The sequence below is a fragment of the Ursus americanus genome, chromosome 5 (genome assembly GCF_024610735.1).
Source record: "Ursus americanus isolate L20-20 chromosome 5, mUrsAme1.1.p, whole genome shotgun sequence".
In the NCBI taxonomy this organism is placed as follows: Eukaryota; Metazoa; Chordata; class Mammalia; order Carnivora; family Ursidae; genus Ursus; species Ursus americanus.
Genome location: NC_142131.1, coordinates 12,261,548 through 12,281,269, shown reverse-complemented (window position 1 = coordinate 12,281,269; position 19,722 = coordinate 12,261,548). Strand labels below are relative to the sequence as shown.

Here is a 19,722-nt window from a genome sequence, read left to right as displayed (position 1 = left end):
TTAACCACTTTTAAATAATAATATTCTTTTAAATAATATTCTGTAAAGCATAGCTGAATTCTACTAAGTAAACAAGTAGAGTTCTAAATAACTAATGTAATACACGCTTTCAAATTTCTTAAGCAAATTCTTTGAGATTAACTTGCCAAAATATTGCTCACTAGTATTCTCTAGAAATGTTTTCCCAAATGATGACTACAATTTCTAAATGACATCCAAATCATTCTTGTTCAAATTATCTCTGAACCAAAATAGCATTTTTTTTTCTCCAAAATAGCATTTCTTGTTTTCTCCAATGATGCATTACCGAAATAAGTCTCTACTTGGTCCCTCCACAATGACTGGTGAAAATTGTGTGCAGGGTTGCCAGACTGTGAGACTAGTTCTAGGAAATCTTTCTAAGCTCAGTGAAACAGATACACAACTTTATCACCATGCTGTTCTAGTTTTTAATATGCAATGGTTGAATTATTTTATATGATTTTGTATCTAAGAAGCAAGTGCCAAATCACATGTGAGGACATGAAATGAGTTGCAGTCACCCAAAATCTATTGCATTTTATCTACTCATGAAACTAGGATCTTAGCACTTTGCAAGTTGTCAGAATGGTATGTATTTAGCATATTGTAAAAGGCATTAAACATTCTATGTTTTAAAAATCCTAGGTCCCTCTTACCTATCATCCTAAAGACACAAAATGTCTGTTAATTCTAGTAATGTTTTATTGGCTCCACTCGTAGCAATTTCCTCCAGTAATTACAGCTAGACTGATAGACAATTACTCTAAGTTTTCCTTATTTCTTTAATGTATTGTTTATATTTATTAGGTGTCTAATAAATACCAGGTGCTTTCCAAACACTGGAGAACCCTAAAGTAAAAAAAAGATTGGCATAAAGTTTGTTTTTTAGTGACCAGTAAGACCAAGCGTAAAAAAAAAAAAAAAAAAAAAGAAGGAAGGAAAGAGGAAACAAACAAAAAATATCAGATAATAACTGCTTTGCAAAGAATTAAGTCTGGGGGTGAAATGGCAGTGGGCAGTGAGGCCATTTTTTTTTAATTTTTTATTTTTTAACTTAAAATTTTTTAAAAGATTTTATTTATTTATTTATTTGTGAGAGAGACAGTGAGCACACAAGTGGGGGGAGGGACAAAGAGAGAGGGAGAAGTGGACTCCCTGCTGAGCAGGGAGCCCAATGCAGGGCTTCATCCCAGGATGCTGAGATCATGACCTGATTCAGAGTCAGATGCCCCACTGAGCACCCACTAAGGAGAGAGAGAATCTTAAGCAGGCTCCATGCCCAGCATGGAGCCCAAGTTAGGCTCGATTTCAGAACCCTGAGATCATGACCTGAGCCAAAATCGAGACTCAGACACCCAACCAACTGAGCCACCCAGGTGCCCCAGTGGGGAAACTTTAAATATGTGGTCCAGGATAGACTCTCTGAAGGAGGCATTTAAGTTATAGACTGAGGCAGCCACATGAAACGAAGGAGAGCCGCATTCCTTGGAGTAGATGGAGGGAACAGCTGGTGCAAGGGCTCTAGAGCAGAAACAAACTTGGACAATTTGAGGACAAGAAGCAATGCTAGCATGCTGGAGCATATATACAAAAAAAAAAAAAAAAAAAAGAGGCTGATGAGGTAGAAAAAGGACTTTTATATAGAACTTTTATTTTTAGATAGGTTTGGGGCTTTTATATGGAGTTTGGATTTTTATTCTATGTAACACAAGAAGCCACTGAAGAGTTTTTAAACAGAAGAATGGTATAAAACAAATTATAATTCCAATGTAAAGTAATATTTTGTGGGGATTCTTAAATATGGGATGATTTGTGGATACTCAACTGGTACTACCAAAAAATATATACTAACAAAATCTTTAGAAGATAAGGGCATAACTTTTGACCCAACACTGTACTTATTCATTCATACATGACTAAAATAAGTTATGATAATCTATAAATTTTGACAAATAGCTAAACTATAGGTAATGTATACTGAGTTCCCATTTTCCACCTAAGAGATTTAGAGTACTTTGGAGAAAAGAACTTCCTCAAGATCACAATATAAGTACAGAGAAGTAAAACCCATGTGTTTTTCACCCCTCTTCTCAGTCTAACCACAACTGTAAACCCCACCATGCTTCATAAGAATTAAGGATGTCAATTGTTAAAAAAAGGAGGAGGAGGAGAAGAAAAGAAAATTTTCATTAATTGACTCAAGATGGAAGTTAAAACTACATTAGTCTTTGTCTTAATTCAAACCACTTTAAACCACTACCAAAGATTTATCTAGCTGTCTTCATTTCTTTATGTTCCATTGTTTCTCCATTTATATTTTTCCAAATTTGATATGAGATTTTTAAAAAATATTATTATTTTTTATTTATTTACTAGAGAGAATGAGCACAGAAGGAGAGGGAGAAGCAGACTACCCACTGAGCAGGGAGCCCAATGCAGCGCTGGATCCCAGGACCCTGAGATCATGACCTGAGCCAAAGGCAGAGGCTTAACTGACTGAGCCACCCGGGCACCCCTGATAGGAGATATTTTTTAATAGAAACATTATATAATATTACAGGAGAAAATACATAAGAAGGAAGAAAGGGAAATGTGCAAATAAGGATAGAAATATGAACCAGAGATAGGAAAGGCAGCAAACTGTAAACGTTAGTGCCCTGGCTTTATCTTATTTGCTGGCTAGTTGTTTTGAGGAATACTTGGGATTATGCAAACAAAGCATGTACAGATGAATGAAGGATGTTCCTCTAACCATTGTAGAAACAGAAGCAAGAGGAAGATATAATTACCATAGTGTAAAGCATCATGATGCCAGTGACATAAGTGTACATCAAGTTTAACGTGGCAGATTGACTATAGACATTTATCTTCGCCAACCCCCTGCCAACAACTTTAAAGTGACAGTAAATAGGGGTGCCTGGGTGGTGCAGCGGTTAAGCGTCTGCCTTCAGCTCAGGGCATGATCCCTGCGTTCTGGAATCGAGTCCCACATCAGGCTCCTCCGCTATGAGCCTGCTTCTTCTCTCCCACTCCCCCTGCTTGTGTTCCCTCTCTCGCTGGCTGTCTCTATCTCTGTCAAATAAATAAATAAAATCTTTAAAAAAATAAAATAAAATAAAGTGACAGTAAATAAATTTTTAAAAGAAAGTGGACAAAACAATATAAAACATATTGGACAAGAAATTGCAACAAATTTTTGGACGGCAGGGGAAGGTCAGGAAACTGACAGAAAATTGAGAGAGCTTCAGAAATACCATTGAGAATAACCTGCTTTCAACCACAGAATGCTCAGGACTTGGAAGTATCAAATACACTGAGAATGACTAAGAGTTAGGTCTGAAAACAGTCCTTAAAAACCTGAATAAAAAAAGGTGTGGAATTCTATTTTTCCCTCTACTTCTAATGGACTGTTTATGCTCAACACCACCATCTTCCTCCCCAAAGCGTAGCTCCACCCACACGTTCAAAACTTACTCTATGTTTCTTCACATTTAAGAATGAATAGGGAGATATGAAATTACCAGAGGTGTGACCAAAAGCTCCACATATAAGACAGAATAAGAAAAGACACAAAAAGAAAAAGGAAAGAGACCAAGACAATATAAGAAACAAAAGAAAATTTCAGAACTTTACAATTAATATCCTGAGATAATGAGATGTTTAAAAAAGAACACATTATTAAAAATGAGAAAAATTCAGAGAACAAGAAAGAGCTTTTGAAAAATTATTAGTGGACCTAAAATTTAAAAATTGATTTCTAAAAATCAAGAACATTTTCAAGAAAGCCAGGCAGGAACTACAATAGATGGAAATACGGAAAGAAAGGGTAAGCAAATAAGAGGACTATTTTAGGAGGTTCAATATTGAACCAAAGGGAGTTCCTGAAAAAGAAAACAAACAAACCCCCCCAAAATGATGGAGGGGAGGATTTTTTTCCCTAAAATAATATAAGCGCATATAAGAAAAAGTTCTAAAATATGAAGACATTAGACTCCCGATTGAAAGGCTCATCAGTGTTATCACAATGAATTAAGAAAGTCCCTAATTAAAAGATGTCACTGTGAGATTTTGACACCAGAATTGGGAAAAGAATTTAAGAGAATACACACCCACAGCAGTCTCATACAAAGGATTTAGGAATCAGATGGCACTAAATTTGAACTACAAAGCTTGAGGTTACAAGATAATGGAATAATGTATTTGAAAATTAGAAGGAAAATTACTTTCAAGTTAGAATTTAACCAATAGATCAATCAAGTGAGAGTATAGAATGAGGATATTTTCTGGCATGTAAAATATTCACACTTTTAATGATTAAAAATCCTTTCTTAGGAAGTACACAGTAAAAAGAGTAGAAACCAAAACAAAAAAGATGCAGTTCCAGAAAAGAATATGCAACACCCAAACAGGAGGAAAAGAAGCTCCTGGGTAACAGCAGTGCAAAAAATGTTGAAAGCAACAACTTCGGATTTAAATAGGAGAGAGAGCTCTGGAAGAGGGGGCTTTGGGGTAGGAGGCAATGATTAACTCTTGAATGAAGAAACCATTGTTCAAAAAGGAATATGTGAGAGGGAAATGCTATAAAGGATAGTATAGGATCACTTGACAAAATTGGAATATGAACTGTATTTACCTTAGAGAAATCGAAAATTTATGTTCACGCACAAAAAAACACCTATATAAAAATATTCACAGATGCTTAGACTATTAGATGCATAGACTATTCTGTAATAGTCCCAAACTGAAAATACCCTAAATGTACTTTAACAAGTAAATAAACTGTGGTATATCCATACAATAGAATGTTATTCATCAATAAAAAGAACAAAGTATTGATAGATGGCAACTGGGATAGATCTCAAGGGCATTATGCTGAGGGAAAAAGCCAATCCCAAAAGATTATATCATGTGTGATTCCGTTTATGAAACATTTTTTTTTTTGCACTTCTCAAATTAACCTTGATGGATGTTACGTTCATAAAATATTGGAAGAAGATGATGTTACATTCAAGAAATTTTGGTGCCTGGGTAGCTCAGTTGTTAAGCTGGTTTGGGTCACGACCTCAGCTTCCTGGGATTAAGTCCCATAGCAGGTTCCCAGTTCAGCGGGCAGTCTGCATCTCCCTGTCCCTCTGCCCCTCCCTGCCCTCGTTCCTGTTCTCTCTCTTTCTCTCTCAAATAAATAAATAAAATCTTTTAAAAAAAAAAATAAAAATATTGGAAGAATAGCTAGTAATCCATGTTGCTTTATACTTTTTTAAAAATTTTTATTTTAATTCCAGTTAGTTAACACAGTGTTATAGTAGTTTCAGGTGTACAATATAGTGACACAGTTCCATGCATCCCCAGTGCTCATCACAAGTGCCCTTCTTAATCCCCGTCACCTGGTTAACCCATCACCCCATCCTCCTGGCCTCTGGTAACCGTCAGTTTGTTCTTTATAATTTAGAATTTGTTTCTTGATTTCTCTCTCTCATTTTTTTCCCTTGGTTTGTTTTGTTTCTTAAATTCCACATGTAAGTGAAATCACATGGAATTTATCTTTTTCTGACTGACTTATTTTGCTTAGCATTATATTCTCTAGCTCCATCCATGTTGTGGTAATGTCAAGATTTCATTTTTTTGTATGGCTAAGTAATATTCCATTCTCTCTCTCTCTCTCTCTCTGTGTGTGTGTGTGTGTGTGTGTGTGTGTGTGTGTGTGTGTGTGTGTGTAAACCCCACTCTTCTTTATCCATTCAGGAATCAGTGGACACTTGGGCTGCTTCTATAATTTGGCTATTGTTGATAATACTGCTATAAACATAGGGTTGCATGTATACCTTTGAATTACTGTTTTTGTATTCTTTGGGTAAATACTCAATAGCATGATTGCTAGATCATAGGGTAGTTCTATTTTTAACTTTCTGAGGAACTTCCATACTGTTTTCCATGGTGGCTGCACCAGTTTGCATTCCCACTAACAGTGCAAAAGGGTTTGCCTTTCTCCACATCCTCACCAATACCTGTTGTGTTTTTGTTGTTGTTGTTGTTGATTTTAGCCATTCTGACAGGTGAGAGGTGATATCTCATTGTGGTTTTCATTTGCATTTCCTTGATGATAAGTGACGATGAGCATTTTTCATGTATCTGTTGGCCATCTGGATGTCTTTTTGGGGAAAGGTCTGTTGATGTCTTGTGCCCCTTTTTAAATGCGATTATTTGTGTTTTCACTGTTGTGTTTTATAAGTTCTTTATTTTGGATACTAACCCTTTTTATCAGATATGTCATTTGCAGATATCGTCTCCCATTCCATAGGTTGCCTTTTAGTTTTGTTGATTGTTTCTTTCCCTGTGCAGAAGCTTTTTATTTTGATGAAGTCTCAATAGTTTATTTTTGTTTTTGTTGCCCTTGCCTCAGATGACGTATCTAGAAAAAAAGTTGCTGTGGCCAATGCCAAAGAAGTTACTTCCTGTGTTCTCTTCTAGGATTTCTATGGCTTCAGGTCTCACATTTAGGTCTTTAATCCATTTTAAATTTATTTTTGTGTATGGTATAAGAAAGTGGTCCTATTTCATTCTTTTGCATGTGGCTGTCCAGTTTTCCTAACACCATTTGTTAAAGAGACTGTCTTTTTCCCATTGGATATTCTTTCCTGCTTTGTCAAAGATTAACTGACCATATAATTGTGGGTTTACTTCTGGATTTTCTGTTCTGTTCATTGATCTATTTTTGTGACAGTACCATACTGTTTTGATTACTACAGCTTTGTAATGTAACTTGAAGACTAGAATTGTGATGTTTCCAACTCTGCTTTTCTTTTTCAAGATTGCTTTGGCTATTCGGGGTCTTTTGTGGTTCCATACAAAATTTAGGATTATTTGTTATAGTTCTGTGAAAAATGTTATTGGTATTTTGATAGGGACTGCACTAAATGTGTAGATTGCTTTGGGTAGTATAGATGTTTTATAGGTTTCAGAGTACATAGATCTTTCACCTCTTTGGTTAGATTTATTTCTAGGTATCTTATTATTTTGGGTACAACTGTAAATGGGATTATTTTCTTAATTTGTCCTGCTGCTGCTTCATTACTGGTATATAAAAATAAAACAGATTTCTGTACATTGATTGTGTATCCTGCAACTTACTGAATTATAATACTTTCTTGAAATGACAAAACTATGGAAATAGAAACAGATTAGTGGTCACCAAGGATTAGGACTGGGGCTAGAGTGTGGGTATAAGAGTGAAGATGAGAGAGTTTTGGGGGTTGATGGAAGAGTTCTGTATTTTGATGTGGTGCTAGTTACACAAATCTATAAAAAGTGATAAAATTTCACAAAATAATACACAAGCAATACATGTCAAAGCTGCTAAAATACCAGTTAAGGTCTGCAATTAATAGTTTTATACCATTGTTAATTTCCTGGTTTTAATCATTATTTAGATGTTAGAGATAAGTAAGATGCTATCATTGCGTGAAGCTGAAAGACTAGAATACAGATACTTTATACAATTTTTGAAACTTATATGTGAATCTATAATTATTTTAAAAAATTTAAAAAAATATTCATCTCAAAGACTTTTCCCAGAGATTCTGATTCAGTAGGACTGAAAAGAGGAACAGGAATTTGTATTTTAGCAAGCTCACCAACTGGTTCTCCTGAGCTGTCACATTTGAAATCCTCTCATAAAATGCATAATGTCCTCAAAAGGTCTTTTGGCAATGAAGACAGTAGCAAGTTCTACACAATAGTTCCTATAATGCTTCTTATTGCAAACTGAAGTTATCATGCCAAAGGACAAAAAACAAATCCATGAGGGGCCAAAGCCATGTATATCACATCCCTGTGGCATGGCTTGTTTCCCAATAGCAACTAGATGAAGATTAGACAGCTTCAAATTTTTCAAGCAACATTAGATAAGCATTATTTTGTACTTTTAAATGTCTCATAAGATGTTTCATGATACCAATTAAGGGCAGATGAACCTAATTTGATATTACACCAAATGGAGAGGAAGGGTGACATTCTTTTAAGAGTATTACAGAAGATCCCTACTTGAAGAGTAGTCCTCCCACTTTCAAACACAGGTGAGTTACAGGAAAATATGTAAAAAAAAGACCAAGATATTCATAAAATTTACATAGAATTAAATGAGTAATTGGGGCCTGAGGCATTACATTTTAATTATAAGGAGTCTAAAATGTGGCTTATCTTAATGAATATCAGCTGAATTCAATGGGAAAGGTCTCTAATGTGGTGAAGGCTCAACACTACTATACTGTTTATTAACACCAATTTTTATCATTTTACAAGCATGAAAATTTTATTCTCATGAAGAGATTGACTAAGTCTAAATATTTTCTCACTGTTATTTTATTCATTAATTTAAAATTAGGTGGCTAGGGGCGCCTGGGTGGCACAGCGGTTAAGCGTCTGCCTTCGGCTCAGGGCGTGATCCCGGCGTTATGGGATCGAGCCCCACATCAGGCTCCTCCACTATGAGCCTGCTTCTTCCTCTCTCACTGCCCCTGCTTGTGTTCCCTCTCTCGCTGGCTGTCTCTATCTCTCTCAAATAAATAAATAAAATCTTTAAAAAAAATAAAATAAAATAAAATTAGGTGGCTAATGTTAGTAATAATGTCTTGGAACTTTCTCTAAGCATATGTATTGTAAAGAAAGAAGACAACTATTCATTCAATAGACCCATTTTTTAACATCTCCACTATATATCAGTTACTATATTAGATGTTGAAGTTCAAAAATGAATAGCATATTGTTTCTTTCCTTAAGAAGCTGGCATCTATTAGAGTGAGAAAATATTAAACCAACAACTACAGTATATTAATTGATTATAGTATAGGTAGTTTTTTATCTGAATCTTGAAAGCTGAGTACAATCTAGCTACATGAAGAAAAGATAGAACATTACAGGGAAAGAGAAGAGTTTATGCAAATGCCTAGAAGAATTCATTATGATGATGTGTTCAGGTAACAGTTACTCTACCTAAAGTAAATGATGCATTTGGGTGTAAGTTTGTGAGCAGCAAGATAAGTACCTGAGGCCAGGTCATGTTGAGGATCTTTTTCATGACAGTCTGGCATGCAAGGCCACCTTGAAAGCACTCAAGCATTTTGAAAAGAGCTTCCAAGTAGTAGTGTTGACATTGGATTATAGTATGATGAAATAAAAGGCAAAGAGAAAAATGAAATTACTGAACCAAGAAAATGGTTTGGGATGCAGAAGAATTATCCGTTATGATTATTTCCATTGTCACAATTTATACTGGTTTTTGCACATTAGAAAGCCACTCGTTTTTAAAGCAGCTGAAATTAATTAGTCCAAAGCCCAAAAACTGATTACATTTCACCTATACTCAAACCATCTATATACAATAATTTGAAGAAAAATTTTAAAATTTCATGTGTAGCCACGTCTCTGTTAAAAGAAAAACAAGTGTCCTTTGGATTGGAAACACCATCTGGATCACTTCAAACCTACCAGGCACTAAATGCAGCACTAAAAAGCCTAAAGTCTGAAATATATAAACAACAGCAACAAAAAACCTTAAAAGAAATTTCAGATCTTTAAAAAATTCCCTCCAGTAAGGCAGGTTGGCATTTTCTACACTGCACCTGTGTACATTAAAATGCCATGTGACTTTCTAGAAGGGATATTGTGAAGATTAACAAGATGGTGTTTTAAAGCTCTTTGAGTTCCTCGAAGAGTGAAGCTCTGTGAGTTCAGGTGTAACATTCATTTCTCACTGCATGGTCATTGGAATCCCAGTTACATCTGATATCAGAGTGAAGTAGACCCAACTTCCTTTCAAAGATCTTACTACCTACATGATATAGATAAGTAAAATTCGGTAGAGAATTAGAACTATTAATGTTTGAATTATTGAACAAGAACTATGCTAAATAACAGCATCCACATTACTTGTAGGTGTCTTGAAAGGCCCTTAATCGTACAGAAAATGATTTTTACCCATGTCAGGATAATGGAGGGATTTCCTCATTGATTATTTAGGTTGAGGGAAGGAAAGAGTAGTATTGCAGGTAAGAAGAAATGTAGATTAAAAAATTAACTTTTTAAAGTATGGGCAAATCAAATTTATTTATTTTAATCAATTCAAGCAGTCAGCAATATGTATCCAACAGTCCTTGATGCTGAGTATTCAGAGAAATCATAAAAAAGTAGCCAATTCAACAAAATAATCAGTCATTTGATTTTTTGAAGAGTCTTAAATTTTACTGGTGAAGATATTATGAAGATGTAGGTACATTCATAAACAATGGAAATATTACCTGGTGTTTGCTAATAATACTGTCCATAAGGTCTGTGCCAAAGACTGTTAAAAGTGAAGATCTGCCCTTTTTTCACTTCCATTAATTCATTTAAACCACATTTATTATTACCTGACATAAATCCTTTTGTAAATGGGCTAATATGGCCTGCACTGTACTTCCTTTGTTCATTCAAACATGCATTAATACCCAGACACAAGGGCAAATACAAAATAAAATAAGCTGTAGTAAACATCCTTAAGGTCCTTTTGCAATAGTGGTAGAGTCAGATATGTAAATATATAATAAATACATCATATATATAAGGTAGAATAGTAATTAAGATGTATAAATAATATAATGAAGGCTAAATGCTAAGTCAAGAGAGTTCTCAAACTTAGGGACATTTTAGAATCACCTAATTTTTTTTCTTTAAATACAATGCACAGCCCCTCCTTCTGCCAATTCTGGTTTAATTGGGCTAAAATGGGAAATTAGAGGGTTTTTTTGTGTTTTTTTTTTCAAAGCTCTGCTGATTCTAATGTGTATCCAGAGTTGAGGCAAACCTAATTGTTTGCTTAAAAGATTAGGAAGAGACAGGTAAAATACAGTGTTGAAATTGAAGTAGCTCCTGATAAATCCTATGGGAGACAGGGAAATTCCTAAGGATAGCTATTACCTAAATTGAATGAAATATGGTAAGTCTATTCTAATGATTCAGAAGAAGATAGAAAATCCACTAATACTAGCCACATAATATCCTCGTACTCCATGAGCCCAAAGCGAGGAGCAGGTAAAACCAAAACCCATGTGAATATCTATTATTGGGGTCTCAATCTCCAAATTCTTCCAATTATTCAAGCTCATAACTAATCAAAGTCTCTATGGAAAGGTTCTGCCATATGTCATATTTGAAATAAGAGTGATCATGTGAAATACTACATTCAAGCAGCTGCATTTAAAAGCAAACTGAAATTGCAGGCATCACAAAGAACACTGGAGATTCTCATGACACCATCAGACCTTCCTAGCCATCGATGTACTAGAAGGCAATAGTCTACACACTGACAACATATCCCATCAGGAACTATAGCTCTACAATTTGGAGTTCTCACTTAGTTTTCCTTAATAATATACAAAACAAATAAAATAAAAACACAAGGATATCCCTAGAAGTTTTTCAAGAAGTCCAACTTCCAGGTGTTTGTGAGTGTTAGATTTACCATGTCCGCAGCACTGATGAGAATACAAATCAGGTAAAAAGTGATCTTTTATTGAACCAAGCAAAGAGAGGCTGAACATAAATAAAACCTCAGGAGCAAAATGTACTATATTGAAATTCTCAATCATGAATTATCCAGAAAAGTCTGAGACCAAAGTTTTACAGCCTTATAAAAATATTTTCTCAGTAGCATCGCACCTCCATGTAATATTTTAAAACATGCCTAGTAGGTTGGACTCAGCACAGTTGGAAAAAAAAGATCATATAGGTGAGTTTCTTCATCAGTGGATTTTAAATATACCTACGCATTCACCCCCCTTCACTACTCTTTTTGAAGCTTCTGGCCTTAGATTCAAAACATGACTCTGTTTAAGACTCTCTAATTGATAAACATAAATACATCTTTAGCATATATGAAAAAACTATACACCTAGAATTGTCATCAAACACCCATAATGTCATTTTTCTAATTTAAATTGGCTGTGCACTGATAGCTTATTAACAAGGTATTTTCTTGCTGTTTGGGGTGTTAGAGCAAAATATGGGATTATGTAAACATGTATAGATAAAATTTAAGGAGCATTCTTTCTAGCTAACATGCATGCGTAGTCAAAAGAAACCTTGTAACTATAAGTTTTAGTCAGAGAAGAGATAATAAAGATGTGCACTTTTTTTCCTTTATGGTTTTCCAGAAAGGGCAAGGTACCTCATTGCATAAGCTTGTTTGTTGTTGGGTCATATCATTGTTTGTCATTGGCCCCCATGAGGTGTTTAGTTTTTATTCCTCATCTATTGCTATAACCTCTCAATTTTTTTTTTTCCATTGCTCATACAACCCATACTTAATAGTACAGCAGCGTCACTACCAAAGGAGATATTGGGAGGCTGGAAGTCCATTCCTCTTGCAGTTATGATCCCAGAAATCTCCAGGTAACTCAAAGCTGTTGTGTAAGGTTCCCATTCAGTGACCTGAAGCAGTCTCTTGTATTTAGCAGATGGGTCAATTCCTTGAAAACGCTCAGGAAATAACAGTAATAAGACACAGTGCAATTAGATATGTGAGGGATCTTTTTTTACTAAGCTAGATATCAGCTATAGACAGCATGTGGCAGCAACAACAACAGCAGAAAAAGACAAAACATGGCAAGGACACTTGGTCCCACCTTAGTGCTTTTGATTTCATTATTATCCAAAGATAGAGACTGCCATCAAAGGTGCGTCTTCTGAAACAAAGGACAGAAATCGATATCTTCCTGAGCAGGAGGCAATGTCAATATGATATCTCAACCCCCCTTCTGAAGATGGCAAAAAGTGTTTTCTCAAGCAGCTGCTGAAATCCATTTCGCCTCATTTTCACAAACAAAGAAATGATAGTTTCCCTTCCCGGACTGCACTCTTACGTGTGGCTGGCTTTCATCCCTTGTCCTCTGATCCATGGCCAAATGACATCTTTGCATCCAGTGGGCAGTCACAAGGCAGGGAGACACAGGCGTCCCTTAGGTCATTATGGTTATGTGTTATAGTAAAAGATTGCAAAGATAAGAAAAGCTATACGTCTTCGTCTATTTGGGTTTCTATAACAAAATCTCACAGACTGGGTGGCTTATAAACAACAGAAATTTATTTCTCACAGTTTCGGAGGCCAGAGGGTGGAGGGTGCCAGAATGGTAGTATGAGGACCCTTTCTCAGGTCCCGGACTTTTCATTGTTATCTTCTTGCGGTGGGAGGAGTGAGAGGTTTCTCTCTGGTCTTTTCTATAAGAAAGATCCCATTCATGAGGGCCCCACACTCATGACCTCCCAAGGGTCCCACCCACTCTCCTTGTGGATTAGAATTTCAGCATATGAATCTCAGAGGGACACAAACTTTCAGACCATAGCACTATGGCTTCTTAAAGGTTTGGGCTTTCCCTGGCTTTAGTAATAGAAAACGTGTGTCTAATAAAATAGCAGATACAAGGTATGATATATATCCAGGGTTTTTTTTTAATGTTTTATTTTTGCAATGTTGGTGAACAACGTCACCTTGGGTAAGTATGTAGCATATGTGTATAAAATATAAGAAATGGACTGGAAATCACGGGCATCCACTTCATGACAGAAGCTGTGTTTGGGAAGGGAGGGGAAACGACTGGAATGACAGGGGGTTGTTACAGGAGACTGGCTAAATTCGTAAGGTCTTGTTTCTTCAAAAAATGGTGGGGCAACCATAACTAGTGGTATGTTTTAATGTTGTTTGGTATGATGGGTGTTTTTCATGTTGTTCTTTAATTTTTTCTGTATCTCAAGACCTCAAAAAAATTAAGAAAACAAGACTATTAGCTAATCACATGTCCATTGTGCTGTCTCTTTTTGAAGGAGATGTTTGCAATTAAAATACCCATCCTTGCTGTCCAATTAGCAGTTGCATCAAAGAGATTTTCATTGGGCATTAATCAATTCAAGATCACAATTTTAATGCCACTAGTCACCCTGCTTTTAAATAAATACATTAATATTCAAATTCATGTGTAAGTGCCCCATATATCTGATTAACTGGAAGTTAGACAAGCCTTAATATATGCAAAACACCATTCATGTACTCTAAAAAGCAAATGAAGAAGCTGGAATAAATATATTATGAGTTATATGTGTCTGTCTTTTATGGAAATGAAGAAAAATTCCCTCAGGAAGAACCCAGATACTGGGCTATTTTCATATTTTACAAGGTATAGAGCTAAGTACTGTACCTGGCAAAGCATCAGTAAGGATAAGAATGAGTACATTCATTTATAATAGTAAGCTGTGAATACCATTTATATTACATATATGCATCACATATAGCAACTACATGTGTATAGAATTTCTTTGAGTACTGTGTTGTTTATAAGAACTTTCCAAAAAGGATCCCAAAATTATTGATGACTGTTTACTTTCAGCCCATGAATCATTTCCTGAAGATATTTTACAATTGTGATTCAGCTGGGCTTTTAACTGACTTATTTATTTTTTTGTTTCCTTTTTTAAAAATCACCATTTCTGTTTTCAGATTATTCACAGGTTTGGCCCATCTCACGGGGTAACCACCAGACACATCTGTTGATTTCTCCCCAAATGACGATAGCAACAAGAGTGCACTTACAAAATAAAGGCCAGAGGGAGAGAGTCTTTTCAAAACACAACAGGGAAAATCACCCGAAATGAGAGAAATGAGATAACCAGCAGATGCTCCAGAATCTGGAAGTCATCTGTAAGCATTTAGCGGGATGGAGAACGCTCAAACAGTTCTCCATCTGCCAGACGCCCGAAATAGAGACAGATGAGCTAGTTCTCTGAACTTCGACAACAGCTCCAGCTGAAAAAGCAGACCCTTTCTGCCAAGGGTCACTTGTCAAAACTGTTGACTGTAAATCAGAGTTCTCCTTTTTGGACTTAGGGTACCCAGAAAACACAGCCGAAATGTTCATATGTGCATCTTACCTGGGGCAGGAAGATGATCGTCCTTGGTCGCTGAAGGTCTGTGGGGGTGAGGACAAGGAAACCCACATGTCGCATGCACTGTTTCTTACCTTTCCTTGACGAGTAAGAAGGGTTCCCAAACGAAATAACCCACATTTCAACTGCATTGGTAAATAGTGGTAAGGATATTTAGGTCTGGAAATAGTCATGAAAAGGCCCTTTATGTATTTTTTCTCCCTAAAATAATTGCTGCTGCATTACACCATGTCTTTTAACATGTTTTAGAAGAAAGGAATGTCTTTGTGTGAAGTGTATTATCTGGAATCCTTCTCCTCATATTGTTTAGATCATGAGTCTGTTTTTTTGCACTTGCTCCCAGGGTGTCTGAAACATTTAAAAAGAACAGTGGGTAGTCAGAACTGCTCGTGCTGGCAGCGGGTGCCTTACAGTTTGCCATCATATAAATGTCAATTTTGCTTTCATTTATGGACCTAAGCAGAGATAAATCCCAGTAACATTGAAAGATGTCTCTAGATTTCATAGTTTGCTTCATTTCTGTGTGTGGCCTGACCGGTCAACCCCAAGCCTCCTTGTTCTTCTCCATCCTGTTTAAACTCCATTACTCTTTTCCTTTAATTTTTCCAGCTCTCCCAAGAGGCTAGGGGGATCTCTAGTGGGAATAAAATATATTCTAGGCCAGCGGTTCTCATGCTGTGGTCCCAAGACTAGTAGCATCACTTGGAAACTGTTAGAAATAGAGATTCTTTACATCTCACCTATTAAAACAGAAACTCTAGAGTTGAGGTCCTGTAATCTTTGTTTTAATAAGGGCTTCAGGTCATTCCGACGCACACCAAAAAAAATTTGAGAAACACTGGTCTATACCACAATGCCAAATTTCCCCTAGGAGCTCTGCAAACCATCACCTTTGGAACACTCCACCAGTTTTCCCCATGGAATTCCCCATGTGAGAGCCTGAATATTTTCAGATGCCCTTTTTGCATCCAAACTATGGTGGTCTCAAGGTATAAAAGGAATCCCATTTCATTTAAACCCGGTGTCAACTTTTGGAGTATAGTGGTAGGTTAATTTGCATTTAGAATTTATCCCAGATCAGCAAAATAGATTACTTAAACTATAGCCCTAATGCCTTCTAAAAATGACACTTCTTTGATTTTCCTCTAATGTATACCAAAAGGGAGATTTTAAAGCCTTGCAGAATAGCATGGCCAGCTGTCCCGAAGACAGGCACTCCCGTTGGTTGATGAGTGGATTATACCTGCCAGCGAAGTTTCCTTATTGGTGGATAAAAACAACTGATTCATTACCTTCCTTAATGAGCTTTGATTGTACAACTCAACTGAATAAGGTTTTGCAGAACTTTTTAAGTTATATTCCAAAAGAATGGGTGGTCAAAATGTGCAACTGAGGAACTGCAAAGTCAGGGTTTTATGACATTTAATCTAAAAACTGGTAACATTACAAACACAAAGAAAATACCAAAAGGGATTTTGTGAAGTGGCAAAGTTTATGAATCACCTCGGAATAAAAGTACTGAACTTACCTTAAGAAAATAGATGACTATCTATTTTGTTGATGTGCCTCTGAAAGGTATTGTTGTTAAGATCTATTGAGAATATTTCCTCAATGTCACACATAAGCTTCACAAGACCCACTGTACATTCCTATGTAAAAATTACATTCTTTTTCTTCCTCCTCCATGCAGCCCGTAGCCCAGGTAAGTGCCCTCCCCACACCACATCTGTAACCTCTGGAACCCAGGTCCGAGAAAGGGGAAAGACTGGAGCCACGACTGGCCTAAGGAAATGCCTAAAGGTGGAGAAGGGCTCAGTCATCAAAATCAATCAGCGGTCCCTTTGCTTTCAAAATAGGAACAAGATTTACTTAAAAAAAAAAAAAAGATTTTATTCATTTATTTGAGAGAGAAAGTGAGTGGGGGGACTGCAGAGGAAGAGGGAGAAGCCGACTCCCCAATGAGCAGGGAGCCTGACATGGGGCTTGATCCCAGAACCCTGGGATCATGACCTGAGCCAAAGGCAGATGCTTTACGGACTGAGCCACCCAAGCACCCGATAAGATTTATTCTTTATTCAAGAAACCACACCATCAAGTATTGTGACAGTGTCTTTCAAAATGAAAATGCCATTGCATTCTGTATTTCTCATTTTTTAAGGCTCGAGAAGACCAAATTTTACTTGGCACTTTCCAGATGCTAGCTGAGTTCTGGAGTTGGTGGTGCAAAGGTAAGTTCACCCTCTCTCATGGCTCAGACCCGTAGGCTCAAGCTCTTTCCTCCAGAACCACATGCAGGTCACAGGCTCAAGAATCCCTGAAGGTTTCTTAGCAGGAGGCAGCCAAGCAGCCAAAAGAATTTCTAGGCCTCCATGATGATTGGAATATAACACACAGTGTTTCAGCACTGAAATAATACCCTTAATTATTGAGAATATACTTGAATGCCTGCTATTTGCAGAAATGACCTTATTGCACTGGAACAGTAAGAAATACATAAGATACATAAAAACATTCCTGTCTGTCTCAGGAATAATCTGCACCTCAACTGGGAAGAACAAACCGGTAGGAATGAAATGTTATCAGGATGCTATGAAGGAGTGCAGTCACTTCAAGTCTGGGTGTTAAGCTCCACTGCTTTGCACCCAATCCACTTTCTATACCCTGCAGCTCTCTGGAAGAAGAGAGTATGCTACAGAGACCCTGTTATATGTGGGTCTTGGAGACATTAATGAAACATGAATAAATACAACAGGCATTAAAAAAATAGGGACTGCCTCATGTTTCAATTACTTTTGACAAAATAATCTGTGCCACACTCTAAACTCAGAAATGCAGTCCTTATTGCAAATACAGAGACATTCCACCCTAATGATTAATCTGAATAGTCATAGAAAGGGGAAAATTCACAGGGATTCATTTATATCCTTCTCATCTACGCTAGAGGTAAATCAAGTATCACAGAAATCCTACCTCTAAATAAAAAGTGAAAGTATTTAGCATTCTAGTTTTTGTGGTTTTTTTAAAATGGTATTTTTTCTCTTCACCTCTTTAAGTCGATCCAAAATTCAGAGCATTTATACACACACACACACACACACACACACACACACACGCACACACGATGTCTGTAGTATGTATGTATGTTTATACTACACACACAGAGTATTTGGTTGCATATTAGCAACTAAAATCCCTTTTGTGAAATGAACGTTCTTCACTATGACACTGCATCCCCTAACAATACACCACGGTGTTTCCAGAACATAACATTATGTTCTGAACTTAGAGCTATGTGAACAAATTCACACCCAAAGGAAAACCAGCAAAGTGCCTGGCTTGCTTCCAGTTTCACTTTCCTCATTGTTTTGCAGGAATGAAGAGCAATTTTGTGGTTGAAAATGAAAATGTCTTTTCCCAACTGTGATCAGCTCTTCTGACCTGGCAGAAATGACTTCAAGCCTGTGTGGTTCAGGCTTGAAATCTTCTGCCTTAAAACAATTTCTGCTCAAGAGGACACTCTCTGGAAGTTTTAATGCATCTCAAGTCCTAGTCTACATTTTCTGCTTGATCCTACCTTGCTTTCTTGCCTATGCGACTTCTTACTAGAGTATCATAAATTGTCTTTTATCCCAAGGCTTCCCAAGAGGAAACATACTATCCGAGGATGTGACCCTGGGCCATTTCAGGATGTACAGGTAAGAGTTAAGATTGATCAAGTCTTTAAGTCAAAGTACCTATGGGGCCAGGCTCAGCACAAGGTGGTCCTCATATAGCGTATAACTTAGACGGTTCAACTCAGGTCAAAATCAAAAATCCTGATTGGTGCCAAAGCTATGCTTTTGTCTCTTTTACATGTTTTATTTTATTGTCACAAAACAGAGGGCTATATCGGGGAAAGCCACTCTTGGATTACAGTACAATTTTTTAACAAATTATATCATCTCTTTGACTGATTTCACATTAAATATTTACAAAGGAAGGTAGTTACGTAAAAATAAATGGAACTAAACTTCAGAGAATTAGCTACTAGAATCTTATTGGTGATTAACTGAACCGTTTGGTATTGGTATTATGTAAGCAACTTCAAAAAGAAAAAAATTAACAATAGATCAAAGTTCCTGGATGGAAGTTTTTTTTTTTTTCTTTAACATGTAGAAATGGAGGAGCGAATTAGTTAAGAGTTCTATGAAAAATGATATGAATATGAATTTAAATTAGTGATAATTATTTAATCTATGGTGTTCTAAAAATGTTAACATTATTTCAGTTTTAGCAATTATAGAAGGAGTTATATTTTAAATTCAATTCCATTTAACAGAATTCAAATTTGAAATTTTCATAAATCTCTAAAGTTTGAAATCATTCAAAATGTGAGACTGTATTTTGAAAACTGAACAAAATCAGTCAAAATCTATAGATTTTCAAGATTTCAGGATGAAAAAGCTTACAACAAATTTGCCCCTCCCACCATCTCCCTTTTCTTTATATGCCTCTCTCTACTGGTTCACCCCTTTCAGTGCTTAAATATTTCTTTCGAAGTACAAGATTTATAGTGGGTTTTCATTTCTATTTTCAAAGACTTCTTTGGTATCTTAAAAATCCCTTAAAAAGGATATCTGACCATTTTCAGAGGCCGAACACTTTATATTGCCTCCCCAGTCCCCAAAATTAATTCATATATTGTCCAGTGCCTTGAGAAATGAAGAGGTAAATAAATGGTGCTGTTATAAATCC

General features: G+C 36.3%; 1 protein-coding gene across 4 annotated transcripts in view; it reads left to right on the top strand.

Annotated features, from left to right (window-relative positions):
* RGMB (repulsive guidance molecule BMP co-receptor b) overlaps positions 1-19,722 on the top strand; it is a 1,123,009-nt gene that overhangs the window by 838,366 nt on the left and 264,921 nt on the right. For all 4 annotated transcript variants that reach the window (XM_087861962.1, XM_045808346.2, XM_087861964.1 and 1 more), the window contains 2 exons: positions 17,147-17,216; positions 18,623-18,683. The gene's annotated coding sequence lies outside the window, so the exon portion shown is untranslated. The remainder of the gene's footprint in view (positions 1-17,146; positions 17,217-18,622; positions 18,684-19,722) is intronic.